The 15,975-nt window shown below is 34.6% G+C and overlaps 1 long non-coding RNA gene across 1 annotated transcript in view; it reads right to left on the minus strand.

Moving 5' to 3' along the window:
* The window catches only part of LOC127835281 (uncharacterized), a 22,467-nt gene extending 6,827 nt beyond the window's left edge, over window positions 1–15,640 (minus strand). Inside the window, exon 1 of the long non-coding RNA XR_008028444.1 lies at window positions 15,559–15,640. This is a non-coding gene — a long non-coding RNA (uncharacterized LOC127835281). The remainder of the gene's footprint in view (window positions 1–15,558) is intronic.
* Window positions 15,641–15,975: the final 335 nt, after the last annotated feature.

Raw genomic sequence — 15,975 nt, forward strand, 5'->3', positions numbered from 1 at the left:
CAATGAATATAGTGTATTTATATTTAATCGAAGTGAGCTCATTGTTGTTTCTGGCGGTATTCAATTTCTGGTAATAGTTTCGCGATTAAAGACGTCGGTTCTCGGTTAGGTGTGGAATGTTCTTATTTGTTAATGTGCCTAGTGCTTAAAGGCGGTTTATCGCACTTTATTAGTCGGCGTTTCAAGAGAATGGGTAATAAATGCAAATCAGTAGGTGCTTAGAAGACTTAAGTACGGCAAGAACCACAACTCACTCTGCTAGGAACGATTACCACTGCCTGTCTGCAGCAGACGACAAATGATTCTTCTCTAGCAGTGAATGTATATACCAGCTTGTAAACGCCATTGGCCAGTCTAGTGTTTATCATTAAAATATGCACATATTGGCTGCTTTCATGGAAAACGAGGCTTAATGCACGTCAAATAAGATTAGCCTGTGCACAATGATAAGCATATGCAATGCGAACAAGCTAATCAAGGACGACAACAGCGAACAACTAAAGTGCCTTCAGCGCTTTGATTTATAATATACATTATGTCCTATGTTATATGGCGTATAGCTACTAATATATGTGTGTATAAAATATGTTAACCGTCTTTATTTTTTAAATACATGAAATCATACTGAAACTCTACGAATTGAGGATTTACATGTTTTTATGAGCTGTCAAAGATTATTACAAACAACAATTATTATCTTTTTAATGCAGACACTTTAAAAGACTGTGGGTGCGGACCCAGGATCCTGCGATAAATCAAACGGAAAGGTACTTTAGGTACTTAAGCTACGTTGAAGAAACTCGGACATTGTTGACGCCCTGTCTTCAATAAATACTGTTTTTGAGTGAGGTTAAACTTACAAATGTATTTGTTAGCCAATTGACGTGTATCGTGGTATTTTGAAATTATTTTTAAAATAACTGGGCTAAGCATTGGTTTCGGTAGAAAAGTACTGCAACAATTTCGCTAGATTTGAACACATTTTAACACTCCGCATTATGATATTTTGATTCAATTTTTCATATTTATACCAAGTGAGTTTTCATTTGACCGCCTTGCGGATACAGATCCATTAGCATGTGCTTTTGTATTATAATAACAATTAATGAGTTAATTTACTACTTACAGTATCGTTATTTTCATCAACATCATCGTTATCAACGTTATCATGATCATCATCATCAACATAATCATCATCTCATCATTATCATCATCATCATCATTATCATCATCGTCATCATCATCATCATCATCATCATCATCATCATCATCATCATCATCATCATCATCATCATCATCATCATCATCATCATCATCATCATCATCATCATCATCATCATCATCATCATCATCATCATCATCATCATCATCATCATCATCATCATCATCATCATAATCATCATCATCATCATCATCATCATCATCATCATCGTCGTCGTCGTCGTCGTCGTTCTCGTCGTCGCCCTCGTCCTCGTCCTGCTCCTCCGCCTCCACCGCATCATCAGCAGCAGCATCGTCATCAGCAACAGCAGCAGCATTATCGTCACTATCACCAACAACATCGTTATGGTCGTCATCGTCGTGATCATCATCATCAGTGTCATCATCATCATTATCATCGTCATTGTTATCTTCGTTGTTCTCCTCCTCGTCGTCGTCATCGTCATCATCGTCGTCATCGTCATTCTCATCATGAACAATTTCAACAACCGTAAAACCTATCGCTCAGCTCATTTTTGCAGTGAATTCGGATGTTATATCAAATCTTTTTTATGAATAGAGTTTGCTGCTTAATGTATTAATAACTAAATAATAATGTTGATAATATTGAAAATAAATGGTTTCAATTTTATTTATCCGTTTAAGATGCAGTATTTGACCAAGTCAATTTGTCGCTAAAAGTAGTCATTACACATTCAATCCAAAAAGCGTTACGAGTTGCTATTGAAACTATAATCGCATTCCGATAAAAATGGTGTCTGTATTAGGGCCTGTTTAATTTCTACGCTTAATTGCAATTCATAAAAATATTTTTAAGGGTACCGGTATATCTAGACACACTCTGTTATCCAAACAATCCTTGTGATCATAAACAAATAAACAATGAAATATAAATAAAATTAGATGATAAAAAATGGTATCTTCCTTTTTGCTGTTGCTAGTTATCAACAGAGTAGCAAAACTTTTAAATATAAATTATATTCAATTCATAGCACGCTTAAAGATTTGAAGTTTATCTAAATCTATAAGCACAAACATATTTATGTTTGTTAATACAAAGCTGTAGCAGTTTTCTGATTGCGCTTGAAAAGATGTGATTGTTGTTGTTGCATTAATAGTATCATTAGTTTGTATTTCCAGATAAGGTATTCCACCATACATTTTGTTTTTAATCAGATGTCTTATAATTGGCATTGCAATATTTCAATAACGAGTAATCAACACAATTGACTTTATGTATTTTTAATTGTTTATCCATATTATCATTAACACTTGAGGGAAAAATAAGCTGTGTCATTTTTTTATTTTTTATTTTACTTATGGTTCAGACAACTCTGCTTTTACTATATGCCGTAATAATTATAAGTTTCCGTTCACTTAAAGATATTGTTTTTCGTGTTGGAAAATTTAAATACGAAAAATATTTAGAGACAAGTGTGTTATGTTTGTTTGTCAATTATTTAATTGAAGTAGAAATAATACATCAGTGTACATAATTTTATTGTGTTGTTCCCTTCGTTCTTTACTTTAAAAATGCAACTTAACAGCTTTGCAATCAACTGAAATAATATATAAAAAGTAAAAACAATAAACGTTTGGCTTTCTTAATACGATATCATTGCAAACGCTGTTGGAAGGAACCATTGCTTATTAGAGGTTTACAAGGTAATTTACCCAAGTACGCAAATGTAATGGTCGATTGCCCTTAGGCATGATTCTGTTTTATTACTTTAATCCGGTTGTAAAAATGCATGACCGAAGGGTCATCAGATAAGCAAAAACAGGGTCAAATTCTGATAAAATAGCGCTGTTCAACTGACTGTACGAAAATCCGTATGTCCGAAAATTTAGAATCATGAAAACATAAATATTTTGGCTTAAAAAGGAAATGTAAGAAAATTTAGAATGTAAGAGAAAATACGGTGGTTTTATGGTGTTTAAATCGATTAGAAATAGCAAAACCTAAAGACATTATCTCAAGTGTGATTTTCAAAAGATTTTATATGAATGTACACACACGGTAAAACTAGTCTATTAAAATGAAATACCTTCATTGGTTCTCATGTTTTTAATATTTATTAAACATAGGTATTTGTGAACACTTGTTGTTATATAATATTGAAATGTACACGCACACTGAACATAAAATCATTAGCATAACGGCTAAGTTGGTTTTTACTAAGATTGCAATAGTGTTTATTTTATTATTATGAATCTTATGAGGATAATTTTGAAAGTATGACACAGAGTATCTGAAGAAGATATATACATAATCACATATGTTGTTGTTGTTGTGGTTATTGTTTCAATATTTTTATGAGTATCATACATTCAATGACGAATAGCTATTAATTTGTCATACAAACACCATAATTATTATTGGATTGCGGAGATTAAACAAATCGATTCCCTAGTAACTGATATAACTGATACATTTTTTGAGCGACAATTTGAAACTAAATCTAGTATTATTTAAATTTGATTATTTTAATTGCAGACTTTTTTTATTAACCCCAATTATTGTGTACGCAACGTTTCTTTTATTTAAATCGCTGAGTACGAAGCATCAAGCTATTTTTTAATTAATTGACAGTGATCTTTAATGTATGTCATAATATAAATTGAAATCAATCTTAATTAAAGCTTGAGCGGTTGGTTTGTAATAAGTTTTGTAAATGTTGCTGTAGGATATGTATGCACAATAAATACTAACGCTCTGGCATATTGTGATGGTGATATGATTATATATTGCACAATGAATATGTGATGATGTTCTTGTGATAATATTGAGGCTATAATTAGTTTTTGAATTAAGCTAGCTAATTTCAAATAAGATACAAACACATCCCAATCCTAAAATTATCAGTAAGTTATAGTATTGTTTGCCTCTAGGCGCATAATTAATTGAAGGCCTAGTTTATCTGTTAATCCTCGCCCCATGTGGTGTCCCAGTGGGTACACTGATATTAATACACGATGTATTGGTCCACAATTAAATCTCTTATAAAAACATGTCTCTCAGGTGACTGAAAAATGGCTGTGTAGATACAACAAATACTACTACAACGGAGACTAAGATAACACATGTTACAATTAATTTGTCTTCCTTGCGTTCTTCTTATACGACAAACACTTCTAAAACAAAAAAGCAAAACGCCGCTACTGCTACTGCTTCGGCTACTCTTACTGCTACTGCTGCCGCTGCCACTGCCACTGCCGCTGCCACTGCCGCTGCCGCTGCCACTGCCACTGCCGCTGCCACTGCCGCTGCCAGTGCTGCTGCTGCTGCTGCTACTGATAGTGCTACTGCTACTGCCACTGCTACTGCCACTGCTACTGCCACTGCTACTGCCACTGCTACTGCCACTGCCGCTGCCACTGCCGCTACTGCTGTTGCTTCTGATAGTGCTACTGCTACTGCTGCTGCTGCTGCTTCTGCTGCTGTTGCTGCTGCTACTGTTACTGCTATTGATACGGCTACTGATACTGCTACTTCTACTGCTACTGCTAGTGCTACTGCTACTGCTACTGATTCTGCTACTGCTACTGCTGCTGCTGCTACTGCTGCTGCTGCTGCTACTGCTACTATTGATAATAATTCTCCTTCTACTTCTCTTTCTAATATTGCTAGCGATGCTTCATAATTTATTTTTAAATGTATCATTTTGTTAAAACAGGAAAGAACTGTTATATATATTTCTTAAAGGGATCTTTTCACGCTTTGGTAAATTGACAAAATTGAAAAAAGTTGTTTCAGATTCGTAAGTTTTCGTTTTAGTTATGATATTTGTGAGGAAACAGTAATACTGAACATTAACCATGCTCGAATATAGCCATTATATGCATCTTTTGACGATTTTAAAACCTAAAAATTATAAAGCGTTGCAACGCGAAACGATTGAATAATTTGGAGAGTTCTGTTTTTGTCGTTAAATTTTGTGAAACTACGAAGATTGCTTATATAAGGTATAAAATACGTCGAGAATGTGTACTCGGCGGAATAGCTCAGTAGGCATAAGCGTTTATACTACAGGACTCTGCCAGGACTCCAGGGGTCACTGGTTCGAACCCTGCTCCGGGCAATGTACATTTCCTTTTTTTTTTTTTTCTTGATTTTTTACTGGAGCTTTTATGATCCAATGTTTACATTTATCAATATAAAGCATTTAATGAATAAGTAAAAAAAATGCCAAAATCTGTGAAAAGGCCCCTTTAAAGGTGTAATGAATCTAAACTTTTCTGCGATTAAAGTTTTATTTAACTGGATTAGTATAGGCCACATAACAGACGCTATTGTACTGATTTGTACTAAACAACATTTTGTCATAATCAACAGTTTTAACATGCCGCAGTTTCCTTGGAAGTTGACCTTTGATTGGAGTTATGTATAAAACATTAACAAGGTATTTGTTGACAGTTTGTCCTGTCACAATTATATATTAGTTGAGCCAAACGTGTGATAAAGATCCCTTTTGGGGTGGCGATAAATACTATTTATATTGTTCAACAGTGGGAGACTGAGAAAACATATGTTACAATTAATTTGTCTACTTTGCCTGCTTCTTCTTTATATATTTTTCTTGCTAATCGTTTAAGTTTAGTTTTAGTTAAGTAGGTATATCAATTTACATTTTTTGATAGATATTTATTTGGATAGTAATAGTATGTTTTATTTGACTTGACATCATTGAACCGGTTTATTCATTGATAAGATCGGGATCTCCACAGGTGTTTAATCTCGATTGTTAGGTGGGGAGAAGGGTCCGAATGATAATGTTGTCGTCGGCTTACGAATCACATTTCACAAGTTTTAGACAAATATGCATACGTTATAAACCTAATTTAAGTATTACATAGATAATAACTTATCTTTATTTTGATGAACTACGTTTAAGGTATAAAACTTTAATTATCTATGTGTTGTGTGCCGCATACATACCATCTTGCTTTTTTAAATTTGATCACAACGGTCCGAAGTCATAAACATTCATTATGCATGGTTGCTAAAGCACAGTGTATACTAACTAACCTATGTTTATTGTTGTTTGCTAGGGTTATTATTATTATGTTTTATTTTTTTTTATTTTTGGGGGGTGGGAGGGCTTTTATAGAAGATTTCAACTAGTCCTTCAATTAACGAAAAAAAATATTGGTATAGGAAATATAAAAGAGTAATAGACAGCTTCATTCATGCTGTTCTATTATGGTGTTTTAACGCATATAATTATGTATGGTTGATGAAGCACATTGTATGCTACCGATGTTTATTGTTGTTTGATGATGATGTTAAGTTGGTGTTGCTGTTGTTGTTAATGATGATGATGAGGACCAGGAAGAAGAAGAAGAAGAAGAAGAAGATGATGATGATGATGATGATGATGATGATGATGATGATGATGATGGTGGTGGTGGTAGTAGTGACGACGACGACGATGATGATGATTTTGATTATGATAATGAGATTTGAATTAATGCGCAAAGATTTTTCTTTTTAGCGGCCAAATGCAGATATCTGCGCTCGGCCGCTGTAAGGGTTATGTAATATTTGCAATCTACATAGGAGTCAATAGCAGATACCAAGCACCATATGCTTATGAGAAACAAAAGCAAAATATTGGCAATCGCTGAAATCTCGAATATGACTTAATCATTTTATTAAATGAAAACCGGTAACTATTTTAAACGGTTATTATATTGCAACAACTTAGCGGTGTTTATCCAAAATACCATTGTTATAATTACAGGGACGTCAATAGGCCAAAATAGGCCAAACTATTCAGGAAATATGATTTGAGTCGTCAAGGATAGATTTTGAAATCAATGTACGTCCGATGAGATTTAAAGGGAGTTGGAGGCGTACGGACAGATTCGTTCGAGTACGCGATCATTTGAGAACAAATTATGTTGAAGCTTTATCGGAATTCCGGAAATTTGCGATCGGTACCGATTTTTCCTGGTTCTTTTTTATTGATTCTGATAAGTTAGCGGCCGGCACGGACATGAATATTAACTGACGAAAACCTCTTCGCTACTTTCCGAAAATCTTCGACATGTTGCAAATATCCGTAATATTCCGCATTGTACTCACCAGAAATTGCAACTAGAAAGACTACAATAAATCAGTTAGCTACGGCTCGGGCGGGGATTTACCTTTTATCCCTGTAAGGGACCTAATGCCCCAGACTACCGGCTATTTTTTCCGAAATTCGAACTTGATACACTTGATATCCCTGAATTAAATATTTATATCCGCAATTTTGATCTCTAGAGTGCTGACTGTTAGTATTGTATTTGACTGGAATGACTGTCGATTATGTGTTTTTAAGATTAAAACAAGCTTACGAAGAACTTTGTGTTTGCTTTTTTGTACGCTTTCTTTTTAAAAATGTATTGTCCGCCACGGACGCAACAATTGACCAAATGTACTAGATTGTGGTCTCTTTAAAGTGCTATGTTTTTACTGCCGTGATATCTTTAACAAACTACACATTATTGATCGTGGACGTTTTATACTCTTATTGAATTTGTTTCACCAAAATATGCTCTTCTATTAGTAGATGTTTAGGTGACGATGTTCTAATTATAGATCTTACACGGCCAAGAAACACTAGATAGGTCTTTGCAAAGAGAGCTGTTGGATATCGTGAATGCGTTCAATGTGGCCTGTTTATTTCAGAAAGCTATGTGCAATGTTTTATGGGGATTTCTATCAAATTGCCAATTGCAAAATTTGATTTAATTCATTCGGACCTACAAGCGGGAAACTTCTTCATTAAAATTCAATGGGCTTTTAAGAAGTTCGTTGAAAGGCCAAATTTGACGTTAAACAGCAACGCAGAAAAAATTGCTACTCAGTCTTATTTATCACTTTTTTTGTAAGATTTACCAGTAGACGTTCTTCAGTGAAATTAAGCAAACACACAGTGCCGACAAATATGGAAGGGTATTTAGGTAAAAATTACATCCTTCTTTGTGACTGTGTCATGATTCTTGATGGTACTTTCAATTAGTATGTAGACACCTTTTCATGCTTGATGACACTTACATCTTGCCTGATGTCCAATGTCTATTTACATTCTGCTTAATGGTATCATGCATGTGTACAGATGCAACATTCTTGTTCGTTAATTGCATGCTGCATATGTGTATGTTGGTTTGTGCTGAGAGACTTGTGCAATAGGCGCAGTGCATAATGAAATCAAATATTAATGCGTTTAATAAATTAACGCGATGGTAAGATGTGAGTTTCACCCAAGCACAAAGCAACATACTATCATGCATGATACAATGATGTCAATTGACAGTCATTCCGAAATGCTACGGAGGACTACGGAAATTTACGGCGTATAACGGAAATTTTATGTTATAGGAGAAGTTGCGCACCTTTGTAAGATATTTGCTACTGAACCGAAATTAACCGCGTGTTTGTAGACTTAACTTTTTTTTTGGTTAATGACTAACCATAATTTTTGTACAGTAATTTACCTTCAATAACCAAAGAAAGTCTATGGATATATTTCAATATATGCTACTAATGCATGTATGCAGAGCTCCAGATAAGACGCTTAAAGTCGTAAAAAATTGAATTAAATTTAGTAAAAAGGTAGACTTAAATTCTGTGCGTACGGTTACACATTGGAAAAATAAAATAAGAATTCAAAATGTGTGATCATGCGTAAAACTCAATATCAATGCATATAATGTAAACATTTTATCAATGAGTTCCCACTCGTCTAGGCCCTCATTACAATTATGAAATCAACAGCACTTTAACGTTATTATGAATAACAGACCATCTTTACAACAATCGAAAAGCCGAACGTTTTCCATTATCAGGTCCTTTTATCGCAAAAAGTCTGCTGTAACCCGGCAATTGTCATTAGCTCTTCTTAGACTATAAACCTAAATGCGGATGTGCCAAAAATTATATTTACCTGAAAAAAAAGAATTAATAATAGACTTTAAGGCTGGATTATTATAGAGTGTAAACCAAGATTTTGCTGAAAAAGTTATCTGGAACTTTGCATGTATGTTGAGAGGAAATCGATTACATAATTTCAAATTTACTAGAGTACCACATAAAATTGCACCACATAAAATGCTTTAAAACTATAATATTAAAGTGCACATATAAACTTTATTATAGATGGGTAGGTATTTCGTGTCAATCTCTTTCACATATGAAAGAGCTGTTGGTCATGCTGCTTTAAGTACATATAGATGCATGACACAATTTAGAATAAGCAAAATAAAACACTAGGTATTTGCCAAGAGTCAAATATATACGAGCAGTAAGAGCGTAATCGTGCACAGCGAGACTTACTCATGTAGAATTGAAACTCTTATTGCTTTCTTTCGAAATAATTTCATGTGTCCGATCTAATATGCAATATGCCCGGTGTTTTTTTTTTGCGGATTAATGTTCCGTTTTAGATTCATAATTAACGAATGCCTCAATATTTTCAAAAATTAACACCGGAATAATGTTCACCGACATTTTTTCATATAGATTGGATATAAATATTATAGAGCTTAACAAAAAAATACATTAAGCCCTGTTCTCCCGGCACACGTGCTGGACACACAGGTGGTTAGCGTGTGGCTATGATAATAATTAGTGAAAAAATCTTTTTGAATGATAAATAATCATATTAAAACGAAAAATCAAATTTTCTATATAAAAAAAAAAATCACTACCGTTTTATATATAACAAGGTATCCAACTCGAAATCATCCGAAAACGGGGTGCATCGTTTTGAGCAGCCATTACTAAATTAATTTTGCAGCGATTTTCATGACCCGGTCTTATTCAACGCAGAAATGAATTTCCTTTTAGGAAATGTATATATATTGTTATATTTCTACACATGCTGGGTCAAATTTTAAGAAATAAAGCTATACATAATTCGCTTGACCCAGTTGTTATCGATCAGACCGTATTTATGAATGAAATCTCCAGTTGTAAAGACACAACTCCGCATTGGAGCAATGAAATCACTCTTGTGTTTAAAATGTCAGTTGGTTGAAATGTATGTAAACAAAGGTTTGAAAATATACGTTTTATTGAATTATGGTATCGAGGTTCGTGAACTTTGCAGGGAAAATGCCCATTTCCCCGTGAAGATTTCAGTCATGAATACTGTCTGATCGATCACAGCTGGGTCACGCGAGTTGTGTATCGTGTTATTTTTTAAAAGTTGACCCAGTATTTGTAAAAATATTGCAAGACATATACATTTCCAGAAAGGAAATTTATTTCTGCGTTGAATAAGACCAAGATCGTGAAAATCGCTGCAAAATTGATGAAGTAATGGCTGTTTAAAACGATGCATCCCGTTTTCGGATGATTTCGAGTTGGATACCTTGTTGAATATATATTTAACTTATTTTTTTTAAGAAAAGTTGATTTTTCGTTATAATATGATTACTTATCATTCCAAAATATGTTTTCACTAACTAGTATTATAGCCACACGCTAACCACCTGTAGCTGGACACTTTTGAAAAGCACTATACAAATTCAAGTACTTATGCACTTAATTGATTGTAAACAATGACGGTTGAAATCCGTGCGTGGGAATTTTTCTTGTAACCAAGAGCGACGTCAACGTTCATGACAAACCTGTTTATATGACATTTATTTATTGATATTTTCCAACTTGATTGAAAACTATGTTTTATGATATTTTAATACATGTAGATGAAGTAGTTGTTTTCTCAACGAGGAGTACAATAGTTGCACAGTACTAGACACGAGTACTTGTAACTTTCAGGTTTTCTGTATACCACAGACATTATATAGTCATAAAATGATAAATATGTGTTTATAGAAATTGTAATTATAGCATGGTAAACAGACTAGAGAAATCTGAAAGTTTCACGCACAGGTCTGTGGCAATGGGGGTTTGGGCTACTTTATAAATATGAGGTCGATATGCAATGCACATCGGTAGATTACGTCTACTGTAATTATTTGGACTAGGGAAGGGCCACAATTCCAACACATCAGCCCCGTTATGTTCTGAATAAAATACATGTATAATTTCTTGAGTGCCAATTGCATCTTACAAATATCAAAAACATTCACGGCAGTCAATTCATTGTGTAAACTTACTGGTCTTCATGGCAATAATGAACGTATTTAGTTTAATGGAGATTATATAACGAAGGGAACTAATTCAGCTTATTCAGTTTACTAGTCAAAATGATTCGGATGTTTTCGCTTTTTTTTTTCCGAAAAGTAATTTATTCAACATACGGAAAATAAACGCGCGCCACCTGATGTCATAATTTAGTAACTTGCATTCTGCTTACTGCCTGTTGCTAACTGCCGTTGTTAATGACGCTTAGTGGCAAAACCGATTATGACTGGTTTCAGGAATAATGAACACACAAAAATTGGATAGTCACCAAGCATGTTGAAACAATCATCAAGTATAACCGAAAGAGAACAAGCATGTTGGAACTGTCATGAAGCATGTTAGAATAAACATCACGCATAATGTAAATATTATTCATGAATGATGTAATGTTGCAGCAATCATCAAGTATAAACGAATAGACAACAAGCATGTTGGAATTGTCATAAAGCAAATTAGAATAAGCATCAGTCATAATGTAAATATTCACCACGAATGATGTAACTTTTACCTAAATATCCTTCCATAGACATGTGTTGTTACTAAAATAGACATAGAGATTTGAGCATTGGGAGTGACCTAATCATACTGTGCTTTAGCAGTATTACGGAATACCGTTAGTGCCATCGTGGTCACACATTAAAATCCAGAGGGCGAGAACGCGAGAACGCGATAGTACGATGGCGACAATGTGACAATACGATGATGACAGGGTGACAATACGATGGCGACAATGCGATAGTACGATGGCGACAATGCGAGAACGCGATAATACGATGACGACAATCAGACAGTGCGATGACGACAGTGCGACAATACGATGGCGACAGTGAGATAGTACGATGGCGACAATACTACAGTTCGATAGTGCGATAATACGATGACGACAGTGCGAAAATACGATGACGACAGTGCGACAATACGATGGCGATAGCCGACAGTGCGATAGTACGATGGTGCCAATGCGATAACGCGATAGTATGATGGCGGCAATTCGAAAATGCGATGGCGACAGTGCGACAATACGATGGCGACAATGCGATAGAACGATGGCGACATTGCGATGATACCACGGCGACAGTACGATATGACTATCGCATTGTCGCCCCCGTACTATCGCACTGCCGCCATTGTATTGTCGCACTGTCGCATTGTCGTCATCGTACTAGCGCGTTTTCGCAATCGTACGAACGCATTGTCGCCATCGTATTGTCGCACTGTCGTCATCGTACTTTCGCGTTCTCGCATTCTCGCCCTCTGGATTTTAATGAGTAACCACGGTGGCCCTAACGGTATTTTGTACAGTAAAGTGCGTAAAATCTGGTTTGGAATAACAATTTTTATGCCGAAAACAGATGTTGAAAACCCGACTTTGTTTTATAAGTAGTAGTCTAAATATACAATAAGTTTTCCGAGCATTAAATAAACATATTAAAATAAAATTCATGTTCGTATCAGTTGAAGTTCTTGTTAATAGTAGAAGCAAAGAACACAATAAAACGCTGATTGGGCTTACTAATTTGAGGCAAGAAAAAACACATCGCGCTCTTATATATAACATATAACGCGCATTCGCAAAGTTCGAGCGCCCGTCTCGGTGCCGTCGTTTCCGGTGAAAGTTTCGCACAGGAGCTACCGAGTTTGGATATGAGACCACGAATCATGGCTTGACTTTATATATCAGTCAGCGTAGTACCTGACCAGACTGTGCGGTTGGACAAGCTAGGATGGACCAACTTCGGCCGCATATGACATAAGACCCATTTTCGCATGACGCGGGTCATCTGACCTTTATAATATGTATATAGCTTTGAATGGAATTTGCACATAGTTTTTGGCATGGACTTATTGTTATGTTAATGTGTTGCACGCTTTCAAAAGCAGAGGGCATATATAAGATCAATTATACTACGGAGGTCATTTTCTGTTGCAAAATGAAATGCAATAAAGATTGTTACTCAGCGGTGTGTACAGTATGACAGCGTTGTCTGTCTGCGATGCATTTATACTGGTTCTAAGCTGGCATACTCACCAATTGGACTCAACCATCTGCTCGAACAAGAAATGATAAGTTCTACTAGCATAAACCTTTAATTGTAACTCATTTTAAAAATATTCATGTTATTTATATTATTCAATTTATTATTCAAAATTATAATTATTATTTCCTTTATTGTTGTTTTTCGCATTAAGAAACTTATTCGGCTTACGAAACTGAAAAATCCCATTGGAAAAAAATCCCATGGGAAAAAATCCCATGGGAGAAAAAATCCCATGGGTGAAAAAAAAATCCCATGGGATTTAAAAATCCCATGGGATTTAAAAATCCAATGGGATTTTTTTTTAAACACGACTAAACGCATTAAAATATCGTAGTTGTTCATCATTTCATAAAATATGATGTTTCTGAAAGTTTCATGAATAAATCTCTCAAAATAAGAAAAAAATCCCATGGGATTTTTTTCTCCCATTTTAAAATGGGATTTTTTTATTACTAAATATTTTTATATATAATTGGCATAAAACCAATATACAGTCCTTAAATAACGTTAAAATACTTGCAAACGCAAATAAAACACGTTTTTTTAAATGTTCAAAATCCCATGGGATTTTTCTCCCATTTGCAAATTATGGGAGAAAAAAAATCCCATGGGAGAAAAAATCCCATGGGAATATCGAAAATCCCATGGGAAAATGCAAAAATCCCATGGGAACCCCAACTTTGCTTATAAATTTCATAGTGAAGAAAACGCGTTTTTTGAGTGAAAATAACCAATTATTAATCAACGATAAGACTTTTATCGCATACTATGTCTCAAAGTAGCAAATCTTTAAGAAATGGGGTACTTTAGTTTGCGAAATTTCGGTTTCGCAAAGTTTTTCCGGTGGCCGTTTTATGTATACTCGTTAATTTATTTTCTACAAGTCCATGTAAAAAAAACAATAACTTTTTTGTATTTACTAAAAAAAAAAAAATATTCAATTGATTTTTACAATTGGTATTGTGAAATGTGATTAACCTTTTTTATGCTCCCCCAAATTTATTTTGGGGGAAGCATATAGTCGCCGCTTCGTCTGTCCGTGCGTCTGTCTGTCCGCCAGTGCACAATTTTTGTCCGGGCTATTTCTCAGAAACTAATGACCGGAATTCAATGAAACTTTATGGGAAGCTTCACTACCAAGAGGAGTTGTGCATATTATCAGCAGGTTCTGGTCGGATGATTTATTACATAGTTATGGCCCTTTAAAATTTTCCATTAACTGTACATATAGTGCAATTCTTGTCCGGGCTATTTCTCAGCAACTAATGACCGGAATTCAATGAAACTTTATGGGAAGCTTCACGACCAAGAGGAGATGTGCATATTATCAGCAGGTTCTGGTCAGATGATATTTCACAGAGTTATGGCCCTTTGAAATTGTCTATAAAAAAATTATTGTCCCCCCCCCAACTACTGTGCCCTCAAAACGTTCCCTTTTATCTGAATATATAGTGCAATATTGTGACAAAAAAACACTTTGGGGAGCATCACCCGTCTCCGACGGTTTCTTGTTTTTAGATAACATGTATTTAATAAATCACCATAATAACTTTACATGAGTCGCGCTCTGAGAAAATGGGGTTTAATGCATGTGCGGAAAATGTCGTCCCAGATTTGCCTGTGCAGTTTGCACAGGCCAATCAGGGACGACACTTTCCGCTTGTATTATATGTTTCGTTTTTAGAAAGACAATTCTTAGCAAAAATCCAGTTTAGGCAGAAAGTTGTCCTTGATTAGCCTGTGCGGACTGCACATGCTAATCTGGTATGACACTTTATGCACATGCATTAAACCCCCTTTTCACAGAGCTGGACTCATATGTAAGTATGCCCAATGTTTTTATTTTGGTATTTTGCGAAATAACTTGTATCTAACGATAAATATTCATTAATAAATATGGACAATCGATCTTTATGAGCTGTCATACATACAAACATGTACATTCAACGACAAAGATATTTTGATTTATGCATTTATTACAATTTGAAATGTATCTGTAACAAGTAACTTAATAAATAACGATATTTATGTCACATAATTAATTTGTGATTATGATAACGTTTTTCAACCTTATTATTTTATGTGTTTTGTAACATGGACACACCTACACGAATAAATAAGCTAACTTTATACTGTGTACTTGATTAATTATCTTACCAACTTTTGTTTAACTGATGTGATGGATGAGATCTCATCATTCACACATGGTTGTTGTTGTGCGTCTGAAAAGAAAGTACAAAGTGTTCAATTTCAAACATTCCACAGTTGAACGAAAAAAGTGATGAATGGATACCAAAAATGTAAATATAAGAAATAATTATGGTTAATATATGTCATAATATGTTAAAAAATATTTACATACATGAACTGGACTGGAATGTGTCAATAGAAAACAGCAAACACACAATACACAACAATGATTATTCCTAATGATTATTCCGTGCAAATTCATTAGAAATGTTTTTATGTATAATTCAAAGTACAAAATTAACCTTTTGCTCCCAGTCTAACTTTCATTTTTAAAATCTTACATGTGACTGACATTGTGAATTTTTTAAAATCATTTTGTGGTAA

The sequence above is a fragment of the Dreissena polymorpha genome, chromosome 6 (assembly GCF_020536995.1).
Source record: "Dreissena polymorpha isolate Duluth1 chromosome 6, UMN_Dpol_1.0, whole genome shotgun sequence".
NCBI classification, from domain to species: Eukaryota; Metazoa; Mollusca; class Bivalvia; order Myida; family Dreissenidae; genus Dreissena; species Dreissena polymorpha.